Raw genomic sequence first — 25,416 nt, forward strand, 5'->3', positions numbered from 1 at the left:
TAGAAAATTATTCAAAGAAGAGTGTTATGGCCTGAACTGTGGCCTCCCTTTTGTTGAAGCTCTAACTCCCAATGTCCCTTTTTTTCTTTGGAAATATGGTCTTTAGGAGGTAATTAAGGGTATACGAACTCATAAGGCTGGGCCCCTAATCTGACAGGACTGTGGACTTAGAAGAAGAGGAAGAGAGAGACACAGTGAGAAGGCGGCCATGTGCAAGCCTCACCAAAACCAAATCCTGCTATGAGAATCAACTGTTGTTTAAGCCACCCAGTCTATAGTCTTTTGATATGGCTGCCCAAGCAGATTAATACAAAGAACAAAGTGAATTCAATTCAGCAAATATTTATAAACTTACTGCATGCAAGACTTTCTGTGAAGTGCTAAGACACTTGACACATTATTTTTCATTAAATAGGTAAAAACATACAATTGTACCTTATCTTACCAAAGAAGAGATCATTCAAAAAGAATAGAAACCTATACAAGCCACAAAACATACATAAATATGCAAATGTGTGTATGTTTGTATGTGTAGAAAGAGAGAGAAAAAAAGAGAGCAAGAGACTGGGACCGGTGGGGCAGAAGTGAATACACATTTTTAGAGAATTAGATTATTATCCTATTAGTAGCTTTGGATAGCAATAACACATTCATGTTTTAGTAAACAATAAATTAAGAAAGTTTAGCTAGTTCTCCTAATTTTTATAGTGATGCCTCATAAAATTCAAGCCTTTTTAAACTGGAGTCCATGTGCAAAATATCACTGTTCTTTGGCAAGAAAGCATTGAAAGTCCTAAGTGTGCTGTAAATAGAAATGAACTCCCAAATCATATTGAAATGAAACACTGCTATAGTGAAGACACTTTGTCTCAAACAGAATCACAGCAAGTTTCTTTTGTCCCATTTAAACCAACTGCCTAAGTTCAAAAATATAGGCTCTTCCTTCTAAACCAGAAAGAAAACAGAGGATTGAGGCAATTTCCTGGGTGATTATCACAATTCAATGCCTCACTTTTCTACAGAGCTCTCTGTCAATTATTCTTATTTAATGGAAGTAGAAATTTTGGAAATGAATATATTTGAGTGACAGTAATTTTTTCTAAAAATTGCTGAAGAAAAGCGAACCTTAAAGAAAAAAAAGCATATCCACTTCATGAGACCAGAACAGAGCTATTGCCTTTTCTGAGGTAATAGCAGTACAGTCATTCAAACAGGGCTGTAACTCCAAAAATAATTTTATCCTCCAAATTGCTGATCACTACATTCATTCTATAATGATACTTAGAGATAAGTATGTTATATGAGAATTTACACAGGGTAAGATGTTTATTTGTACACATATTTGTTTCTTCAGTAAGTTTATAAAATATATTCACATGATAGATCATGATGATACATTGATGGAAAGGCAGAAGTGTCGCCCTCTTTGATTACAGAAGTGAGGGAAAAACAATAATCAGACTATATATATGTGTGTGTGTTAAATACAATCATAAAATGATAAATGATAAATACTATTATAAACTGATAACGCTATGATAAATCCTATCATAAATAGGTATGAAAAGTGATATTGTAAAAATCACGTGAAATGATATGGAAGAAAATTAATAGGGAAGCTTGTCTAAAGATGTGATTTTCAAGGTAAAATCTGAATGAAAAATGGAGCCAACTGTGTGAAAACATGGAGAAATATTCCAGAAATCAGAGCAGAAAAACAAAATCATAAGGCACAGAAGAGTTGGAGTGGGGATTGATAAATTTTTCTGTGGATAGCCAGTTAGTAAGCAGTTTAGGCTTTAAGGGTCATGTATGATCTTTGTCACATATTATCCTGTTTTCATTTAAAACCCTTTTCAAATCTACAAACCATTCTCAATTCATGGACTGTATTAAAACAGCCCACGGGTTAGATTTAGCCCACAGGTTGTGGTTTGCCAACCCCTGAATTAGAAGAAGAAATAGTAGACAAATAAGGATGGGGTTTAGTTGGTTAAATAGCAGAGCCAAGATTCAAGACAGTCTGATTCAAAAGTGTGGTCTCGGGCTTCCCTGGTAGCACAGTGGTTGAGAGTCTGCCTGCCGATGCAGGGGACATGGGTTCGTGCCCCGGTCCGGGAAGATACCACATGCCATGGAGCGGCTAGGCCCGTGAGCCATGGCCGCTGAGCCTGCGTGTTCGGAGCCAAAAAAAAAAAAAAAAAAGTGTGCTCTCAATCATTATCCTACCCTACTTTACAACAGTAAGTATAGATACAATTCATATAAATAGCAGAAAGATATAAATTATAAATCATTCCTTAAAAAACTCTGAGAAGGTTTCTCTGGGTAGATGATAGCTATACAGAAAGTTAGGTGATGCCCTGTTGTTTTAATTTCTTCTGTTTTAATCTATTTTGGTCTTAAACAAAAGACATCTGTCTTTTTCTTCTGGCTAAGTCAGTGAAATGCATGTAAATCAAATACTTTTTCTATGTCCAGAACTTTGCTAGGCTCCATGATACAATGATAGCAGTAAAGTTGAAGGCACAGTTTAATGTTCCTGAGTGAGGCATTATGGACTGGGTGAAAGAGAAGACCTTTTGAAGTCATATTGTGATAAATTGAATTTCACATTGGCAATTTCTTTAGTTGTGTGACCTCAAGCTTATAATTACCTTATATCTCTGGACCTGATTTGCTTTTTCTATATAAGAAGTTTAAATTAAAAAGTAATTCACAAGTTCCAAGTTTAAAAAAATAGCAATTATGAAACAGCAATCATAGTCTCTTACATATACTTCTCTCTTTCTCTCTTTCTGATTTTGAAAAAAAATCAATTTTCTTCAGCTGTAAAAGTCAAATATATACATATAATAAATTTACTATAGTACATATATTTTGGACTTTTATGTTTAGGTATAGAAACATAACTAAAGACAAATTAAAAGTAAGCAAAGTAGAGAAATACCCATGATTCAGGAGGAGGAATGAAAGAATAAAATGCTCCAACAGAAGAATACTGTTCCCAAAATGTGAACAGATACATTATAAAATGAGGGGATAAAAAACAAAGAAACCAGAGGAGAAAATATGAGCATGAAACTTAAGCTAAAGTTCCCCCAGGCTGGACACCTTGACTGTTTTTCCAAAAAATAGCACACCTGAGTCTTCCATGGCTTAATATTATTGGGGAAAGGGGAAAAAAAAAGTAAATGTGTGAATTACACTTCTATAGCCACCATAAAAAATTACCACAAAATGAGTGGCTTAAAACCCACTTGTGACCTCACAGTTTTCATAGGTCATAAGTCTAGGCATGCAACAGCTTAGGTGGTTTCTCAGCTCTTGTGTCTCACAAGGCCAAAATAAAAGTGTTGGCAGGGCCACTTTTCTTAGAGTGGGCTCTGGGGAATATTTTGCTTCCCAGCTCATTTAAATTGTTGGTAGAATGCAATTCCATTCATTTGTAGGACTGAGGCTCCCATTTCCTTGCTGACTGTCAGCTGGAGACCATCCTTACCTCCCAGAGGACTCTATCAGGACCTTGCATGTGGGCCGCTCCAACTCAGAGCGAATGGCCATACCTCCAGGCCTTCTCATTTTGCAGCCTCTCTTCTTCCTCTTGGTACTGCATCTCCTAGACTGTCTGTTCTGCCTATTTTTTCTATTTGTAAAGACTCAAGGGATTACGTTGGATCCCCTGGGACAATCCAGAATAATGTCCCCATTCTAAGGTTCCTAATTTTAATCACATCTGGAAAGTCACTTTTTAAGGCTGCATATTCACAGGTTCTGGGAATTAGGGCATGGGAAATTTTGGCTGAGCCATTATTCCGATACCACTATATATGTATATGTATATGTATGTGTATGTGTATATGAATGTGTATATACATATTTGTGTGCATTACATACATGTATATAAAACTCCAGATAGATGGATAAATATAGATAAAGATAGAGATAGTTTGAATGGTTTTAAATAGGGTTGGATGTAGAATTGGTGGCAATTTTTAGAAAAGTACATAATATTCTCAGTTGACCTTTAGTTATTCCATGCATTAAAATTCAGATTGTTGAAGAGTAAAAGAAAATAATTGAAGAGGCAAATTTCCATATGGTTTGTAACCAGACATGAAAGTAGCAAATATTCCTTCCACGAGTTCATGATCACATTAATTACACTTCAAGTACTCAGTAGTCCAAAAATGGGCAGAAGATCTAAATAGACATTTCTCCAAAGAAGATATACAGATTGCCACCAAACACAAGAAAGGATGCTCGACATCCCTAATCATTAGAGAAATGCAAATCAGAACTACGATGAGGTATCATGTCACACTGGTCAGAATGGCCATTATCAAGAAATCTACAAATAATATATACTGGAGAGGGTGTGGAGAAAAGGGAACCCTCTAGCACTGTTGGTGGGAATGTAAATTGACACAGCCACTATGGAGAACAGTATGGATATTCCTCAAAAAACTAAAGATAGAACTACCATATGACCCAGCAATCCCACTACTGGACATACACCCTGAGAAAACCATAATTCAAAAAGAGTCATGTACCACAATGTTCATTGCAGCACTATTTACAATAGCCAGGACATGGAAGCAACCTAAGTGTCCATCGACATAGGAATGGATAAAGAAGATATGGCACATATATACAATGGAATATTACTCAGCCATAAAAGGAAACAAAATTGAGTTATTTGTAGCGAGGTAGATGGACCTACAGACTGTCATACAGAGTGAAGTAAGTCAGAAAGAGAAAAACAAACACCGTATGCTAACACATATATATGGAATCTAAAAAAAAAGGTTCTGAAGAACCTAGGGGCAGGACAGGAATAAAGACTCAGACATAGAGAATGGACTTTAGGACATGGGGAGGGAGAAGGGTAAGGTGAGGCAAAGTGAGAGAGTGGCATGGACATATATACACTACCAAATGTAAAACAGATAGCTAGTGAGAAACAGCCGCATAGCACAGGGAGATCAGCTCGGTGCTTTGTGTCCACTTACAGGGGTGGGATAGGGAGGGTGGGAGGGAGACGCAGGAGAGGGGAGATGTGGGGATGTATGTATATGTATAGCTGATTCACCTTGTTTTACAGCAGAAACTAACACGCCATTGTAAAGCAATTATACTCCAACAAAGATGTTAAAAAAAAATGAAAGAGAAACAATTATCGAAAGCTACCAACATGAACTTCAGAGATTAGGCTATATAAACTTTACCTCAAAACTGAAATTTGTATGGTATTTTAATTAATTTTAACTGAAGTGATAATCAGGGAGGGCAGATTGTGGGTTATATGTAATAGGGTGGCACAGTGGAATATACATCTGAATATAGGATTTATAAGTGTACTATTCTTAAAATACTTTTTATTCCAAAGTCCTGCCTGAACATGTTTATAGGAAACCTATATAGAGGTGTTATAGTGGAAATAGCTTGCTGCCTCCATAAGTATGGTTACTAATGAGTGTGCTTCTCACATTTGGTGGTTTCAATTAGATACTACTGTCAGAACCATCTCTGTTGATATGACTTTCATGATAAGATGCATGTTCACTAAAAGACTGACACATAAACCAAACTGATAGTATATACGTCTACCAAAGGTGAAATTAATATCTCACTTTTTGATATTAGTATCTGTGTTTTCAATCCAGGACTGCCTTAACTGATATCAGCATATACTAGAAACACAAATTATGAAAATCCCTTCAACCTAATAAAGTCTCCTTCTCTATTAAAATATATGCATATCCTTTCTTTCAGGGACAGAAATTTATAAACAGTCCAATTATTTTTCTGACTTTCCTACTCTCCATGAAGGGAGTTAAGTACCTCCTTTTAGAGTTTTTCTTCAAAACTTAGTATAAATGTAATTTATTAGCTTACAAAATCACACACAATAAAACCACACCTTCCAGTGACTATAGATATTCATGGACAAAAGCATGTCTAGAGCTAATATTCACTCGTTTGAATTTGAATGATCTTTTAAATGACTAATAGGAAAGAGACTAATGAGTTTTTACCTGTAGAAAGTAATTTGTAGTTTGGAATTAGATATTTCAATGAAGAAGAGCTTGGGTAGGGGAGGTAAGGAACACAAATAGAGGCCATGTTGCTTATTACTGTGTTTCACTTTCTTTGTCTCTTCTCCTTTCTTCCAGCTCTTCTGCTGCTTCTGACACTTAATGACAAGGGCACAATTCTTTGGAAACTGTACTGAGGAAGAAAATTAGTAGACATGGTATTTGTTTTTCTATTTTTGAAATTATAGATTTGAGGGAGAAAGGCAGAGACACATATTAATGAAATTGTCCCTTTACATAATTGTGTCAGTATCAATGATTGCACTCATATATACATAATCCAATTTAAACTTTTCATGCAAGCAATAATAGATATTTCAGTGTATTGAGATTTCATTATGTTCAGATTTTCAATGATGAGTTGTGTTCAAAAACTCATTTTGGCTTGAAAAATTCACTTACATTTGAAATATAGATATAATACCTATGATATACGGATTTGTTCTCTATCTAAATATAGGAAAAGCTGGAAGAAAAAAGTCCTACCAAAAAGATAATGTATCAAATAAATATAACAATTGAGAAAATTTACACCAGAAGTAGAGAAATAGAATGAAAATATTTAACTTGACTAGCAAAATATATAGTTAAAAGGAGTTATTAAATTGGATTTTTTTGTATATATATGTGTGTGTGTGTGTGTGTGTGTGTGTGCGTTCATTTGTCTGGAGTAATATATGACTTGGTCCTTGAAGGTGATGATCTTCCTATTTACCATGGCTTTATAAGAGTGATTGTTGTACTTGAATATTTACAGTTGAACCAGGCATATGAGTATCCAAAAATGCCCACAGAGTCAACTAAATCTGAAACATATTTTTCCCTACCCCATATGTAGCAGTAGCTCTACCAACAATATGGTACTATTTTGCCTACACAAGTTACTCAAAGTGGCCAAGAAGTGGCCATAGTTTTAAGAGTAGTGAGGTTCCTCCTGTGTGTCCAATCTAGGAACCAAGATCCCCAGTCCTGCAAAGCCTAAATTTGCAGAAAGAGGAAGCACATATTCACCAAGTGGACAGCTGAGAGTAATTGTGAATAGAGTCACTCCTGTTTCCACTCCTTGTTTTCTGTACCTTGGTAGTTTACCTTTTCAGGATATGGACCTTCTACTGCTCAATCAGGCTGCAGCTTCTGGATGGTGAACTATGTAAGAGATCCTATAGTCATTCTCCCACTTCTGCATATAGTTTGCTTTAAAGAAGATTCCTTGTCCTGAGAAAATAACATGAGGGATTCAGTGTTGGTGGATCAATATTATTTGAGCCCTCAGAGATAGGCTGAAAGGGTTGCATGAAAGGCAAATCCATATCCAGAAAATGTATCACTCCATATCAGGATAAAACATTGCCTTTTATGAAAATGGAATGGTTGCAGTATAAACAACTTGCCACTAAGTGCATAGTTGGTTTCTTCCTTTGTACTTCAGTGGGAGCTTACTGTCTCTGCTGCAGGCAGGTCTAAGATTTCGTAGCAGTACATGTTAGATCAGCCGTGCTGAGTGAAAACTCATGCTCTTGGGCTCTTGCCTTACTCTCATTTCTGCCACAATTGCAAAAGTACTTGAGACTGACAGCCACTGGCTAAATTGTACTCTCCATTTGTTCATTAGTGTTTTTTCTGCAGTAGAAGTCCACTGTGGGAATTAACGTGTAATATCTTCACCATTTGTGCCTGTTCCCATAAGTCCATCCACATTTCTCTACCAGATAACTCCTTGTGCTAGATCTTCTTATTCCTCAGGTCCCTTAAAAAATAAGCTAAGCCATTCATTACTGTTGATGAGTCCAGGTATTTCTTTAACCCAAGAACATTTCTTTCTCCACACAAATTAAATAACTAGTACATTGCTTAAAAGTCTGTCTCTTGGGAGGAGTTACCTTCATCCGTGTCTTTTAGCATTATCACTCCGAATGAAGGCATAGTGCACCCGACAGTCATTTCAACTCAAACCAACATGCATGGTGACACATCTGTAACCCAAGCTCCATTTTTCCCCTCTTTCACCAGCTTTCATATAGAATACCTCAATACTGCAATTTGTGTGAGTTGAGGGAATAGCAGAAGTGTAGAAGAGGTGGGTAAAATGGAGTTCTGGATTATGAGTTCATGTGCCTAGCTTGTGCCCGCTAATATTTCTCAGACCCAGTCATAGATATATCACTTTTAACTTAGGTTGGATGGCTGCTGGTCTCAACTAACTTTATGATCATTGGTCAAAACTAACTTATGAGGGGAAGTTCAGGATTCACATTATCTCATGTGAATGATCTCATGATCATTTACTCTAGTTCTACCAAGAACTAGTATTATGCCAGGAAGTATATTTTCAAATGGACTATAACTTTCAACTACATATGGCATGGTAAGTATCCATCCCTATGACAATAAATTATATTATCTTCTACCCCTGGATACCTCTAATATCTGGGTGGTCTACTGAATCATATGACCCAATCCAGCAAGACTGCTTGTTTCACACATTGTACTCATTTCAGGATTCATTATTGTTCTGGGACCAATTAAGAACCCAGAGCCTCCCTCCTTACTCAGTAAATGGGTTACAGCTATATCCCCACCACCCCTTGGAGAAAATGCTACTTCTAAAATGTGAAGAGGTCTACCAAGGGTTGTTTTTTCTTAGTGGTAGAGTAGGAGAGTTACAAATACTTGTCCTTTTCTTTGGAGAAGATGTCCTGGCCTGTCCCAAACCCCTGCATACCTAAAATCTTCACCAAAATAACAATTTCTTTACAATTTTTATGTTTATGTCTCAGTAAGGAATCCAGAGTGCTTGCTACTTATTGCTAGCTGGATACAATTTAATCAATATCACAAATATAATGAATCAGTATGACACCTCCAAATGTTTTTTTTTTGGTTTTTTGTGTTTTTTTTTTTGCGGTACGCGGGCCTCTCACTCTTGTGGCCTCTCCCGTTGCGGAGCACAGGCTCCGGATGCGCAGGCTCAGCGGCCATGGCTCACTGGCCCAGCCACTCTGCGGCATGTGGGATCTTCCCGGACCGGGACACGAACCGGTGTCCCCTGCATTGGCAGGTGGACTCTCAACCACTGCACCACCAGGGAAGCCCCAAATGTTGTTTTAGACTATATAGCATCAGAGTGTAGAATTAAACATATCTTTGACAGGACTATGAATGTATACTGATAGTCATATCATGTGAATTAAAACTGCATATCTTCTTTAGTGGTGAGCATTGAGAGAAATAAAACACATTTGCCAGACCAATATCTATATAACCCTTACCAAGGCTGTACTACTCTATACTAAAAGTACCACAATTAGTAAAAGTGTTAAAATTGTGACTCAAACTTAGTTACATTTTTGCTAGTCTATTATCATCTGTCATGATTTTCCTAGTTTTTCCAAAGGTTTTATGTTGGAATAAAACATGGGAATAATGGGGAATATCATCTCTATATTAGTTAAGTTTTTGAGAGAGGCAGTAATCTGGCCTACTGGGTTTTTTTTTTTTTTTTTTTTTTTTTTTTTTTTGCGGTACGTGGCCCCTCCCGCCGCGGAGTACAGGCTCCAGACGCGCAGGCCCAGCGGCCACGACCCACGGGCCCAGCCGCTCCGCGGCACGCGGGATCCTCCCGGACCCGGGCACGAACCTGCGTCACCTGCATCGGCAGGCGGACTCCAAACCACTGCACCACCAGGGAAGCCCCCCTGGCCTACTGTTTTTGATTGACTATCTTGACTGGGCATGATAGGAAGTTTTCAAGATTTCCATTTTTTGCTTGTTTGTTTTTTACTATAATAATTCTTATTCTATAGGTCAAAGATCCCACTTCTAAATATGTTAAATTGAATTGTATATTTGGGAATGGGGAAGTGATCACCAGTTTGGGCAATAAAATCAATGAATTTACTATGAAATCGAACCGGTTAGTGCTCAATTTTTACATCTAATCACTATATACTATTCTACTTTAACCAACAATTTTGGCCCTTGAGTATCAATGTTAACATGGACCCTGAATCTAATACTTCTGGAAATATGGGCTATTTCCCTTTCACTGCGGCATAGTTACTTATGTAAATGACTATAGATCCCTTTGGGGGGGAGCAGAATAACTACCACTGAGTCCACATACTACATGGTTGCATAGTCCTTCTTCATGAGGACCATCCCTTGCTTCAGTCAAAGGGTGCTGATTCTGAGTACTAGTTCAGTTCTTGAAACCAGTGGGCGAATCATAGCTTTCCATTGGATTGATTGCCTTTAGCCTTCTGCTCATACATTGTAGGTATCTTTTATTTATATATGTTAAGCAATTCCTTTGTTGGCTGTCCATCTATTTTGTCTCTTGAAAGTGTATTTTCTATTAGCCACTTCCATAAGTACCTGAGGAGAAGGTCACTCTTTGACAACCTTTTTAACACACTGTTGATTATGGTTATTACACCAACCTTATAACTGATGGTTAAGTGTTGCCATTGGCCACTGATATTTCAGCTTCCTATCATCCCTTTTGCTATTGAGGATTCCAGTTTGATAACATCTTTATTTTCTGTATGCCCTTGTCTATAGAGATCAGCCATTACTAATCTTCTCAATGTTATTAGTTTCCCTGCTGCATTATTTGAGACTTCTGCACAGTCTTCAAGCAAGGGAAGAAGGGGCATTCTCACTTAACAAGAAAGAATGGGCTACTCCTGCAGATCCACAGGTTTCAGGGGATGCTGGGTTTTCATTCTTCTCAATCATCTGCCTTGACATGCCCCAAAGTCTGCTCCTTCTCTGACAGGGCCCAGACTTTGGCACAGTAGAATTGCAAACCTGAAAATTTAACCTTTACTGATGATCTCCTACTCAAAATTAGGTCCTAAGTCTAGTGCTCAGCATGAATAACCCTCTGACACAGTAGATGAAGATTTTTGTTGAATAGGAAAAGTTCTAGATGCTATATTTTTCTTTGCATACATGATGGATTCCGTTGAGCCTAACAGTTTTTCCTTCCAAAATATTATTGGTCCTCAGCAACAGTCACTTGATTCTAGAGTTCTAATAGCAACTATTCCCCATCTATCTCAACTCCAGAAATATTGTATGAGTCAGTGCATTCCTTTCTATGTCTATCTTATCTTAACTCGATATTGGTGCAAATCCTAACTTTTGTACAGCTACAGCATGCCATGGAATATCAATAGTTAACTTACCTTAGTGAAGGTGTCTTCAGTTCCATTTCGTTCTTTAGCTGATGAATGAGCTAAATACATTAACCTATCTTTAGAATTTCCTTCCTAATGTCAAATTTGACTTATATTTTATACTCATTTCTGAGAACTAAATGATCAGCTAATCCTGACAACTTTATCTTCAAAATATATCCAAAATCTGCCTTAGGTAATCTTTCCTGGAAACAGAACCTGAGATTAAAAAATCTGGTGTACATGATTTTTTGAGGGAGTGCTCTTCTGTAGAAACCTATAAGAAGCTGAGGTAAGCAGAATAAGAAAGCAGAAAGAGCCAAGCTATGATTGGATGCCAGGTAAATCTAGACTTGGCTTGATCCATCAGGGAACCTGAATTGAAAATTGTGCTACAGAATTCTGGTGTCTTGAGACAAAAAATCCAGGCTTTTGTACCCATGTATCTGTTGGCCTATGACTGACTCTAAAAGTTGTGCCAGGTATCTTATTAGATGGCTTTTGTCAGCCAAGTACAATTCTCTGTATAAGCTTATAAATTTAAGCTAGTATCTTCAGCCTGCAAATAGTTACACTTGTATGCAAAGGGAATGTGAACAGTACAATATGAATGTCTACTACAGTCATCAGAATGAAGCAAGCTGATAGGTATATAGCCTATACAATATTTCACTAAATTGTCTGAATTTGTCTAAAAATTGTCTGAATTGTCTAAAAATTTCCGTTTTTAGTTCTTTTATGGGACCTTAATATAGCTCTTAACTATTTTACACTTTTCTTAAAGATGCAACTTTTTTTACCACATCTCCCTCCCTTTCCTTGCCTTTTCTATTTTTTTTTCCTCTCCCGTGCTTTCCTCTCAATAATATAAAATGACAGAGTCAGAGCCCTGGGGAAGCCTACAAGCAAGATTTATACATTTCTTATACTTTAGGCATGAAACAATAGCTGTCTTTGGACTCAGACAAAAGTAATTGCATTACAACTAGTACTTGTGACATCCTCTAGCTTTCCAGCCAGTTTCTTTGCCCTTTTCTGTGGTTCTATAGCATTAAATATCATATATATCCTAAAAATTCCCCACTTTATGATCCTACTTCACATTGTTTCTGTAATTCCAGGTTCTTGTATTTAACTCCTTCCTGGATGAAAACCTATACTTGGACATGAAAAGAAATTTCAAAACTTACTTTTCACCTCTTTCCCACACGCTTAGTACTCATTTCTATTTCCTATGTCAGTAAACTTCAATACCCTCTCTCTGTGTTCTCAGGTCCAGAACCTTGACGTCATCTTGATCTTTTTCTGCCATATCCCAATAGCCAATCAATTAACAAATATTGTTGGTTCTACTTTCAAACAATATCCAGAATCAGAATATTTCTCCTTACTTCCACAGACATTCACTTCATGATCATCCATCTTCATAATCTCTTAACCTATCCTCCTGCTTCCATACACATCTCCCTCCCCCTTTTCTATTCTGGGCACAGCAGACAGAGTGATTTTTTTAATACTGTCACTATTGTGAGTTATATTGTGTCATTCCTTCTCACTAGCCCATAATGACTTCGTTTCTCCTTAAGAATGTAAAAAAAGCCCATTTTAATTGACAGGTTTCTGTGGTAGAAATTCAATGTGATTAACAGAAAAGAAAACTAGCTTCATGATTTCTCTGCCACTTACAATCCATTTCTGCAGGGCCTAAGTTTTCTCATCTCAAAATGTGGAACACGAAATAGTCCTTTAAAGCAACCAGATGGTATTTAAAAAACATATGACCCAAGTTCAACATTTAAATCACCTTTTTTTTTTTTTTTTTGCGGTACATGGGCCTCTCACTATTGTGGCCTCTCCCGTTGCGGAGCACAAGCTCCGGACACGCAGACTCAGCGGCCATGGCTCACGGGCCCTGCCGCTCCGCAGCATGTGGGATCTTCCCGGACCGGGGCACGAACCCGTGTCCCCTACATCGGCAGGCGGACTCTCAACCACTGCGCCACCAGGGAAGCCCTAAATCACCTTTTTAAAAATACTACCAGTAATTTAAAAGTTACATTGAGATCTTCAAAACAATTTTTATAGAAAAGGTAACAATAAAAACAACAAAATATTTTGTTTTTTCTCATCATATATTTTGCCTATTAGCTTTATTCCCTTTATCAAACTGAAGTCACTATTTGACCACTGCTATGGATTTTCAAGTTTACACCACATAAATACCTTCCCACACAAATACCATATAATTAATAGCCTGTAACCCTTCCTTCCCAAAATTTATTATTTATCATTAATAATTAACTAGTTTTGCAGTTTCAAAATATTTCCAAAGAAACTGAATCTTAGAAACTTGCTCAAAAGCACAGTGTTCATAATTAATATAAGTTGAAATGTTAATTTAGAAGTTTTGTCTGAATCTGGAGCATTCAACCTTAATTACAATGCTATGCTGCATTTCGGGAATTGACATTGTGTTGATGATGATTAACTTGTTGCTATTTCTTTTATTTCATGCAGGAAGATCACCAGCATTTGACAGAATTTTTCCCATCTTTGACTGGATATTTACTAAATTGGCATGCTTAGAGAAAACTAGCAATTCCTGATGGGGGTGACAGATTCTTCTGAAGGGAACTTCTGGATCCCACTCTAGTAAGTGTTTCCAACTGCAAGTAATATTAAACTCAAGTTCAATTTTTATTTAAATATATATATTGAATTAAAATGTTTAATTAAAATATGCAATCTAAAAAATAGCAACATGCTCAAAGGTAAGGCAGTAGCCAAGCATTATGCATCCTGAGGTCAGAGGCAATTTCTTTTTTATTATCCCTGCTAGTAACTCTGCCCAGCCTTCCTTTGAATTCTCATTTTGTCTTCATAGTAACATCCCTCATATTCACAAAAAATATATTAGCAGTGTGTCAGCAATCTGAAGTCACACACTTTATCCTTTCCATCAGTGAGAGATTGGGGAAATCACTTCCCTATTAAGGGAATGAAGTATTTTCTTTCAGTTTGAACAGACCAGTAGTACCTGGATCAATAATAGTCCTAAGGAGAATGCTGCATGAGACTTGAAGTGTGCATTCCTGAAACAAGTATTTGGAGGGGGTGAGTGGGTGGAGGTAGATGTCATTCATTCTTTCATCTATGTAAAATGAATTTATTTAGAGCTTACTGCAAGGTAAGGAATGTTGTACATGCTACATATACAACAATGATCCAAATTAACAAAATCAATGCCTTCAAAGAGCTTATATTTTAATAAAGGAGGCAGACAAATATAAAATGCATATTTAATATATGATAGGGACTGTGAAATTTATTTTTATGTGGTATGTACAATACACCATGCAATGTGTTTCAAGCCCATGTAGAAGAGTAAAACAGGGTAAGGTGTGCAGGAGGTGACTTTTGAGCATAGATCTGAATTAATTATTTTTTTACATTAATGACAATGCATCTTAATTCATATAGAAATATTGCATCAAAAAATTTTTAAAAACTTGTAACAGGAGAAATGCAAACTGTGGAAAAGAGTGTCTTCCTAGATATTAGTGCCTATTTTACAGTTATGAAACATAAGTAACTGCAACCTTGGCTCAGCATTAAATAAATAAGAGCAGTGAGAGATAATACAGAAATTCATTCATATAATAAAAAATTCCATTTTGGTAGTACAGATGAGTAAGAGGAGAGATGGTTCAGTGAATAGTGCTTGGGTAATTATTTTCTATTAAAAAATAGAGAAATTTCACATTCCTATAATATTCAATTAATTTTATATATATTTCAATTTCATATTTTATGTTATAAATAAACAAATTTTCTTTTGATTAAATATTTAAATGCAAAAACTGTTATTTTTATTTTATTTCTTTTAAAATTTATTTTTATTTTATTTTACTTTTTAATTGAGGTAGAATTGACATGCAACATTATATTATTTTCAGATGTATGACATAATGATTCAATATTTGTGTATATTGCAAAATGATCACCACATTAAATTTAGTTAACATTTGTCAACATTTTTTTAATTTAGAAAAAAATTATATAATATATATTATATAAATATATATAATATATTCAAATTTCCTGTTTTATTTTTGGATCATGATGAGTTGTTAAAAACAATAAGGTTTTCTAAAATTGATTTAATTACTGGTGGACTTTCATTAACTTGGAGAAAATTGACTTTTACTATGCATGTCTACAGTTATTCAAATACGTATAATACAGTTATTCAAATACATTTATGAAATATATTTGCATGTGCTTTAAATAGAATGTTATATTTTTTCTGTAAAGGATTTATGCTTTCTATTAGATTCACTTCCCAATATATCTTTATCTGTCATTTGAATACTATCTCATTTTCTATTGTATTTTTAGTTGGCTTTTGCTGTTATTGGGAGAAAATACTGAATTTATTTGTTAGATTGTATATAACTATATCTATCTACCTATGACTTATTATAATACTCTACATTTTTTCCCAATCTTTTACTCATTGCCTTTGTTTTGTTTTGTTTTTTTACAGTAGTTAAGATAATGGCTAAAGTGACTGCAGTTCCCCTCAGGTTGACTAAACTTTAGATAAGTTTCTTCCTGACTATACTGTCCTGACCTCACTTTTCTTAGAGGCTTAGAAAATTTGCAAACTTTTTCTCTGTCTCTTAGAGAAGTAAATATTTTTAAAATCCTCTTGACAATTTTATAACTCAGGAAGGTCTTTCTCAAGGATCTGAGAACTATTCTTTTGCAGTGCAATCAAGAAAGATAGAATTTCTATCTCTCAATCTCTATGAGCCTAAGGTCAGCAAATACAGATGGCTTAATCACCTTGAGCAGCCCCCACCCTTCCAACCCAATGTGTCCTCTAGTACTTTTTTATTAGCTTACCCCAGCATTCAATAATTTTTGTCATGGTCTTGAGTGAGATTTTCCTTGCCTGTTTAACTCTGCTCAAGGTAGATTTTCTTTGGCAATATGCAGTATTAAATTGAGCAAAAGTGCTTATATTCATGGGGAAAATTTCTAGGAGGAGAGGATTGTCTGTTTTTAAATTTTGGTTAAACTCACTTATAGAAAACATTTGTGATATATTTGTTTTTATGATATGCATAAGTGGGAAGTTTTGATTACCATTTTTATTTTATTAATGGATATTCTTCAATTAATATTCAAACTGTAACTGATTACTTGGACATCTAGGCATACATTGTGTGAACACCTTGATTAGAGTGGATAGTAAGAAAGTGGACAATAAATGATTTTTGTACATAAATATTAAGGTTTCTGAATCATATCTAGGAACCCTATAGTTGTATTACTTTGTTATAAAATTTAGATATTAAAGTGTTCAATATTATACAGAAGAGGAACATGTGAAACAATATTTTCATTAATGTACAATATTTCTATAACTTCATTACTTTGAATAACCCTGTAAGTTTGATTGAAAAATATAATATTAATAGGAAATCATGTAAGAAGTGATTTTGTTCAAGATGCTTATTCTTGCATTGCTCAGACTATTTTTGTGGCTTCTGGAATATATATTCAACAAATTTTTGAAAGTCTTAGAGTATGACTTATCTGATTGATCCTAAATGAAAATATATAAGTTTGAAATAGAGTTGAAAAACCAGCCGTGTGAAAGTTTGTGTTGGATATTTCTTTCTTTACTGATCTTCCTGACAGTACTGATTACAGTAAAAGTGTAGATTTTACTATGAAATTCATTTTAGTTTATATGAAAAAGAATAGGTGTGAGTGTGTTAACAAGACAAAAACCCTTTATGATACAAAAGTTCTGCCTCATAACATGCCAAATTCAAGGAGGGAGATCTTTGATGTGAACAATTACAAATTTATTTATGAACTTACTATAAAATATATTCCTTCAATTCTCTTTCAAAAATCTGATCTGGGGGTGGATTTCAGTGGGGGGCAGTCAAGGGACTCATGTCTCTTGCAGTGGTACATTAAATATTCCATTTGTCGTCTAAGAATAGCCTATTCTAGAGAAGAAAGAAGAGAAAAAAAAGCATTTTTAGTTTCTGCATTATCCCGTTCAGCTCGCTACTAAAGGAAATTGTATATCACCAAGAAGTATGAAAAGAAGTATTCATTTAAAGTCAGTAACTTCTATTATCTGTGTCTGGACAGGTGCCCTAATACAAAACAATTGATGTAGTAACTTATACAGCACTTATAATGTCTCATGCATGGTTTATATATACTGTTCTTTCAACATCACTATACCATTAGTACCATTATTTCCCTAATTAACAGATTAATAAACAAAGAAGATGTACACACCTTGTCTTTTGTTTATGTGATATGTAGATGACACACTTCTGGAAGTCATTCAAAAATTAACATTGCATTCTGCACATGATTCAGTAATTCCAAATTCTTACACCTGGAGTAAAAACACAGTATTTATCAAATGTCTACTGTGAATCTGGCTTATGTAATATATTAGAAAAACTGAGGTAATACTACTTACTTTCAAGGAATTTAAATTAATGAGTATATTTTTAGGAGAAAAAAATTATATAAATCATTATTTAAAAGACATTTACTGTAGAAAGAGATTGAGGCATCCCCAGGAGTCTCTAGTGAAATGATCCACAGATTGGAATATTTTAAATTCATTGCTGCCGATCTCCTTGTTCTTCACACTCATTATCACCTAAAAGAAATAAACAGGCAGATGGCAGAGAAGAAAACAGAAAACTGCAAGTTCTTCATTGTATTCTCTCATAGGGAAATTCTTTTAGTCAATCACACAACAGGAAAACATGAAATATATTGTAGGTGATTGTTTTGTCTGTCTTTCATGCTCACTTTATCTACGTTTGTGAGATTTGGGGATTTTTGGAAAGCCAGTCATATATTTCAGAAAATTAAATATAAATTGAGTGACATGTGAGTTGAGAGGAGTGACAGTTGTTAAGGGACTTAATGTGTGTGGCAGATGTCTCAGGGCATCATATGAGTCTGAATTTGATTCCATGAAATCTACAAGAACTGATATGACTTGAAATATAAAATGAACAAGTTCTAAAAATTATTTTCAAAAACAGTTAAACTTTGTGAATTACTTACAAATGGAATAATCTAAAGAAACTGAAAGCTACTCTGCAGTAATGAGTAAATGCATGTGATTGGACATTAATATTTGATCAAGTACCTGAAAGAAAATATGTTCTAGTAAACCTCAAAAAGTACTAGCTCTGCCCTTTGGAGATATAAACGTTCCATATATATATGCCTGAACTTACAGTCTTCTGTCTCAGTTGAATTAAAAGAAAAAGACAAAAAAAAAAAAGAAAAAGAAACAACTAGAAATGACTTTCTCTGATGTTTCTCATTCTGACTTTAAGTCTCCACAGTTGCATTACTTCAACTTTACTCTGCTTTCTGGTTGTTTTGATTTATCTTCTAGAAACTTATTAAAGCACAATTTTCTGTATTAGTTTCTAACACTAAATAGGGCTCACCATTCAATGCTATCATTTTTCTTCATTCCGTTCCTAAACAAACAGAAGAGTGATTTATAAGTACTGAATATGTAAAAAAAAAAAAAAAAAAGAATGAATGGATATATAAATAAAAAGAAAATCATTAGAAAGTTCAAAATAAGCATTGCAATCTAAATTAAATAACTCTAGCGCTAACATTAAAAAATGTGCATGTTAATTAAGACAAAGTTTTAAAGTATAGATGAGTGGAAATTAACATATTAAGATGAAAGTAAAGGACATGTCCACCATGCAGTTCTAAAAATTCAGTAATCAAAGAAGTGCTTTATTATTACTTTCACACTTGGTGTATTAAACAAGAATTACAGAAAGTTGATACGTAACCATGTGCAGAAAGCTGCTGTTTTCCTGATTACGTTTTATCTCCAAATGCTTGTCATTACCATTTTATTTTCTGAAGCTAACCGAAATAATATATTTAATATTTTTTACACTTATACGATACAACTTGAAGAATACTTTTTTAGTACCTATATTTCAGGTTTCTAAATTTTTCATTGTTTAATTTTTAAGATTATTTCTGTCCACTAAGAAAATGCCAAATTTCGTTGTAAGTTCCTGATTCAAGATCAACTTCCTTCTTGAACACGAGAGCAAGTGTGAGAACAAGAGGGCAGAGTGGAAAGACCTCCCTTCACCTCCTCTCATGAAAACAACAAAATCACAGGTACTGCTGAACCAACAAGAAGACTGGAATCTAGCAAAAAGATATTCTACTTCCAAAGACAAAGAAGCCACAACAAGACAATAGGAGGGGCTCATTTGCAATACAGTCAAATCCCATACCTACTGGGTGTGTGACCCACAAACTGGCAGATAATTATATTGCAGAAGTTCTCCCACAGGAATAAAAGTTCTGAGCTCCACATCAGGCCCCCAGTCTTCAGGTCTTGTATCAGGAGGAGGAGCCCCCAGAGCATTTGGCTTTGAAAGCCAGTGGGCTTGATCATAGGAACTCCACAGGACTGGGGGAAACAGAAACTCCACTCTTGGAGGGTGCACACAATGTCCTGTGTGCACTGGGATGCAGGGGAAAAGCAGTGACTTCATAGGAACCTGGGCCAGACCTACTTTCTGGTCTTGAAGGGTCTCCTGTGGAGGCAGGGGGTGGCTGTTGGTCACTGAAGAGACAAGGACACTGGTGGTGGAGGTACTGGGGAGTACTTAGTGGAGTGAGCTGTCCTAGAGGCTGCCATTTTGACACTAAGACCTGCCCCATCCAACAACCTGTAGGCTCCAGTGCTGGAATGCCTGAGGTCAAACCAACAGGGCAGGAACACAGCCCAACCCAACAGCAGACAGGCTGCTTAAAGTCTTCCTGAGCCCACAGCTGCCTGTAAACACATGCCTTGACACAGCCCTGCCCATCAGAGGGACAAGACCCAGTTCCACCCACCAGTGGGCAGGCACCAGTTCCTGACACCAGGAAGCCTGGATGAGCCTCTTAGACAAGCCTCATCCACCAGGGGTCAGAGAACAGAAGTGAGAGGTACTACAGTTCTGCAGCCTGCAGGACTGCAAACACAGAAAGATAGACAAATTTATACAGCAGACGACTATGTTCCAGATGAAAGAACATAAAAAACCCCAGAAGAACAGCTAAGTGAAGTGGAGATAAGCAATCGATCTGAAAAAGAATTCAAAGTAATGATAGTAAATATATCCAAGATCTCAGAAAAATAATGGAGGCACAGACCAAGAAGGTACAAGAAATGTTTAACAAAGAACTAGAAGATATAAAGAACAAACAGAGTTGAACAATACAATAACTGAAATGAAAAATACACTAGAAGGAATCAATAGAAGAATAAATAAGGCAGAAGAATGGATAAGTGAGCTGGACAGAGTGGTGGAAATCACTGCCATGGAACAGAATAAAGAAAAAAGAATGAAAAGAAATGAGGATAATTTAGGAGAACTGGGGGACAACACTAAATGCACCAACATTTGCACTATAGGGGCCCCAGAAGGAAAAAGAGAGAGAGGAAGGGCCTGAGACATTTGAGGAGATAATAGTGGAAAACTTCCCTAACATGGAAAATGAAAGAGCCACCCAAGTCCAGGAAGCTCAGAGAGTACCAGACAGGATAAATCCAAGGAGGAACACACTGAGACACTATTAATCAAATTGACAAAAATTAAAGACAAAGAGAAAATATTAAGATCAACAAGGGAAAAGCAACAAATAACATACAAGGAAATCCTCATAAGGTTATCAGCTGATTTTTCAGCAGAAACTCTGCAGTCCAGAAAGGATTGACATGACATATTTAAAGTGATGAAAGGGAAAATCCTACAACCAAGAATACTCTACCCAGTAAGGCTCTCATCAGATTCAAAGGAAAAATCAAAAGCTTTACAGACAAGCAAAAGCAAAAATAATTCAGCACCACCAAAACAACTTTACAACTAATGCTAAAGGAACTTCTCTAGGTGGAAAAGAAAAACCCACAACTAGAAATAAGAAAGTTATGAATGGGAAAGCTCACTGGTAAAGGCAAAAATACAGTAAAGGTAGGAAATCATCCACACACAAATGTGATATCAAAACCAGCAATCATGAGAAGAGGAGAGTACAAATGCAGGATATTGCAACAACTTAAAACAATCTTGTATACGTATAGACTGCTATAGCAAACCTCACAGTAACTGTGAGGTTACCAAAAATCTACAATAAATACATACATAAAAAAGAAAAAGCAATCCAAACACAACGTTAATGATAGTCATCAAATCACAAGATAAGAGAACAAAAAAGGGAAGAAAAAAGACATACAAATCCAAAACAATTAATAAAATGGCAATAAGAATATACATATCTGGGGCTTCCCTGGTGGCGCAGTGGTTGAGAGTCCGCCTGCCGATGCAGGGGATACGGGTTCATGCCCCAGTCCGGGAGGATCCTATGTGCCGCGGAGTGTCTGGGCCCGTGAGCCATGGCCGTTGAGCCTGTGCGTCCAGAGCCTGTGCTCCGCAGTGGGAGAGGCTGTGGCAGTGAGAGGGCCGCGTACCGCCAAAAAAAAAAGAAAAAATAAAAAAGAATATACATATCAGTAATTACCTTAAATGTAAATGGGTTAACTGCTCCAACCAAAAAACATAGACTGACTGAATGGATACAAAAACAAGACCCATATATATGCTGTCAACAACAGACTGACTTCAGATCTAGGAACACATGCAGACTGAAAGTGAAGGGATGGAAAAAGATATTCCATGCAAATGGAAATCAAAATAAAGCTGAAGTAGCAGTACTCAAAATAGACTTTAAAATAAAGACTCTTATAAGAGACAAAGGAGGACACTTCATAATGATCAAGGGATCAATCCAAGAAGAAGATATAACAATTGCAAATATATATGCACTCAACATAGGAGCACTTCAGTATGTAAGACAAATGCGAACAGCCATAAAAGTAGAAATCAACAGTATCACATCAACAATAACATATTATTGGGGGACTTTAACACCCTACTTACATCAATGGACAGATCATCCAGGCAGAAAATCAATAAACACAGCTCTTAAATGACACATTATACCAGATGGACTTAATTGATATTTATAGAGCATTCCATCTGAAATCACATTCTTTTCAAGTGCACATGGAACATTCTCCAGGATAGATTACATGCTGGGCCATAAAGCAAGCCTCAATAAATTTAGAAAGTTGAAATCATAAACCATCTTTTCTGACCACAAACCTATGAGATTAGAAATCAGCTATAAGAAAAAAAAAAACTGTGAAAAACAGAAGCACCTGGAGGCTAAATAATACTAAACACCCAATGCATCACTGAAGAAATCAGAGAGGAAATAAAAAATACCTAGAGATAAATGAAAACAAAAATATGTCCCAAAACCTATGTTATGCAGCAGAAGCAGTTCTAAGAGGGAAGTTTATAGCAATATAATCTTACCTCAGGAAACAAGAAAAACCCCTAATACCTAAAGCAACTAAAGACAGAAGAACAAACAATACTGAAAGTTAGCAGAAGGAAAGAAATCATAAAAGATCAGAACAGAAAGAAATAAATGAAACAGAGACAAAGAAAACAATAGAAAAGATCAATGAAACTAAAAGCTGGTTATTCAAAAAGATAAACAAAACCAGACTCATCAAAAAAAAAAAAATGGGGAGAGGGCTCAAATCAATAAAATTAGAAATGAAAAAGGAGAAGTTACAATGGACACCACAGGAATACAAAGGACCATAAGAGACTAATACAAGCAACTATATGCCAATAAAATGGACAACCTAGAAGGAATGGACAAATTCTTAGAAAGGTACAATCTCCCAAAATTGAACCAGGAAAAAATAGAAGATATGAACAGACCAATCACAAGCACTGAAATTGAAACTGTGATTTAAAAACTCCCATCAAACAAAAGACCAGGACCAAATGGCTTCACAGGTGAATTCTATCAAACATTTAGAGAAGAGTTAACACCTATCCTGCTGAAACTCTTCAAAAAAATTGCATAGGAAGGAACACTACCCAACTCATTCTACGAGGCCACCATCACCCTGATACCAAAACTAGGCAAAGATATAACAACAACAAAAAAAAGAAAATTAAAGGCCAATATCACTCATGAGCATAGATGCAAAAATCCTCAACAAAATACTGGCAAATAGAATCCTACAACACATTAAAAGCATCATACACCATGATCAGGTGGGATCTATCCCAGGGATACACAGTTTCTTCAATATACTCAAATCAATCAAAGTGATACACCACATTAACAAACTGAAGAATAAAAACCATATGATCATCTCAATAGATGCAGAAAAAGCTTTTGACAAAATTCAACACCCATTTAGGATAAAATCTCTCCAGAAAGTGGGCACAGAGGGAACCTACCTCACTATAATAAAGGCCATTTATGAAAAACCCACAGCTAACATCATACTCAATGGGGAAAAGTTGAAAGCATTTCCTCTAAGATCAGGAAAGAGACAAGGATATTCCCTCTTGCCACTTTTATTCAACATAGTTTTGTAAGTCCTAGCTACAGCAATCAGAGAAGAAAAAGAAATAAAAGAAATCCAAATTGGAAAAGAAGAAGTGAAACTGACACTGTTTGCAAATGACATGGTACTATACATAGAAAATCCTAAAGATGCTACCAGAAAACTACCAGAGCTCATTAATGAATTTGGTTAAGTTGCAGGATACAAAATTAATACACAGAAATCTCCTGCATTCCTATACACTAACAACAAAAAATCTGAAAGAGAAATTAAGGAAACAATCCCATTTACCATTGCATCAAAAAGAATAAAATATCTAGGAATAAACTTACCTAAGTAGGCAGAAGACCTGTACCTCAAAAACTATAAGATGCTGATGAAAGAAATTGAAGATGACACAAGCAGATGGAAAGATATATCATGTTCTTGGATCATAAGAATCAATATTGTCAAAATGACTATACTACCCAAGGCAATCTATAGATTCAATGCAATCCCTATCAAATTACCAATGGCATTTTTTTCAGATCTAGAACAGAAAATCTTAAAATTTGTATGGAAACACAAAAGACCCTGAATAGCCAAAGCAATCTTGAGAAAGAAAAATGGAGCTGGAGGAATCAGGCTTTGTGACTTCAGAGTATACTATAAAGCTACAGTCATCAAAACAGTATGGTACTGGCATAAAGACTGACTTATAGATCAATGGAACAGGATAGAAATCCCAGAAATAAACCCAGGTACCTATGGTCAATTAATCTACAACAAAGGAGGCAAGAATGTACAATGGAGGAAAAACAGTCTCTTCAATAAGTGGTGCTGGGAAAATTGGACAGCCACATGTAAAAAAATGAATTAGAACATTCTTTAACACCACACACAAAAATAAGCTCAAAATGGATTAAAGAGCTAAATGGAAGACTAGATACTATAAAACTCTTAGAGGAAAACATGGGCAGAACACTCTGACATATCTTTTTAGATCTATATCTTTTTAGATCTACCTCCTAGAGTAATGGAAATAAAAACAAAAATAAACAAAGAGGACCTAATTAAACTTTTACACATCAAAGGAAACCATAAAAAAAAACCAAAAAGACAACCCACAGAATGGGAGAAAATATTTGCAAACCATGCAACTGACAAGGGATTAATCTCCAAAATATAAAAACAGATCATGCAGCTCAATATAAAAAATGAAAAACAAGAAAAAAAAACAATAAAAAATGAGCAGATCTAAATAGACATTTCTCCAGAGAAGACGTACGGATGGCCAAAAAGCACATGAAAAGATGCTCAACCTTGCTAATTATTAGAGAAATGCAAATCAAAACTACAATGAAGTATCACCTCTCACCAGTCAGAATGGCCAACATCAAAAAGTCTACAAACAATTAATGCTGGAGAGGTGTGGAGCAAAGGGAATCCTCCTATTCTGCTAGTGGGCATGTAAATTGGTACAGCCACTACTGAGAGCAGTACGGAGGTTCCTTACAGAACTAAAAATTGAGTTACCATATGATCCTGCAGTCCCACTCCTGGGTATATATCTGAAGAAAACCATACTTTGAAAAGATACATGCACCCCAATGTTCACCGC

Source organism: Orcinus orca, chromosome 3 (genome assembly GCF_937001465.1).
Source record: "Orcinus orca chromosome 3, mOrcOrc1.1, whole genome shotgun sequence".
NCBI lineage: Eukaryota > Metazoa > Chordata > Mammalia > Artiodactyla > Delphinidae > Orcinus > Orcinus orca.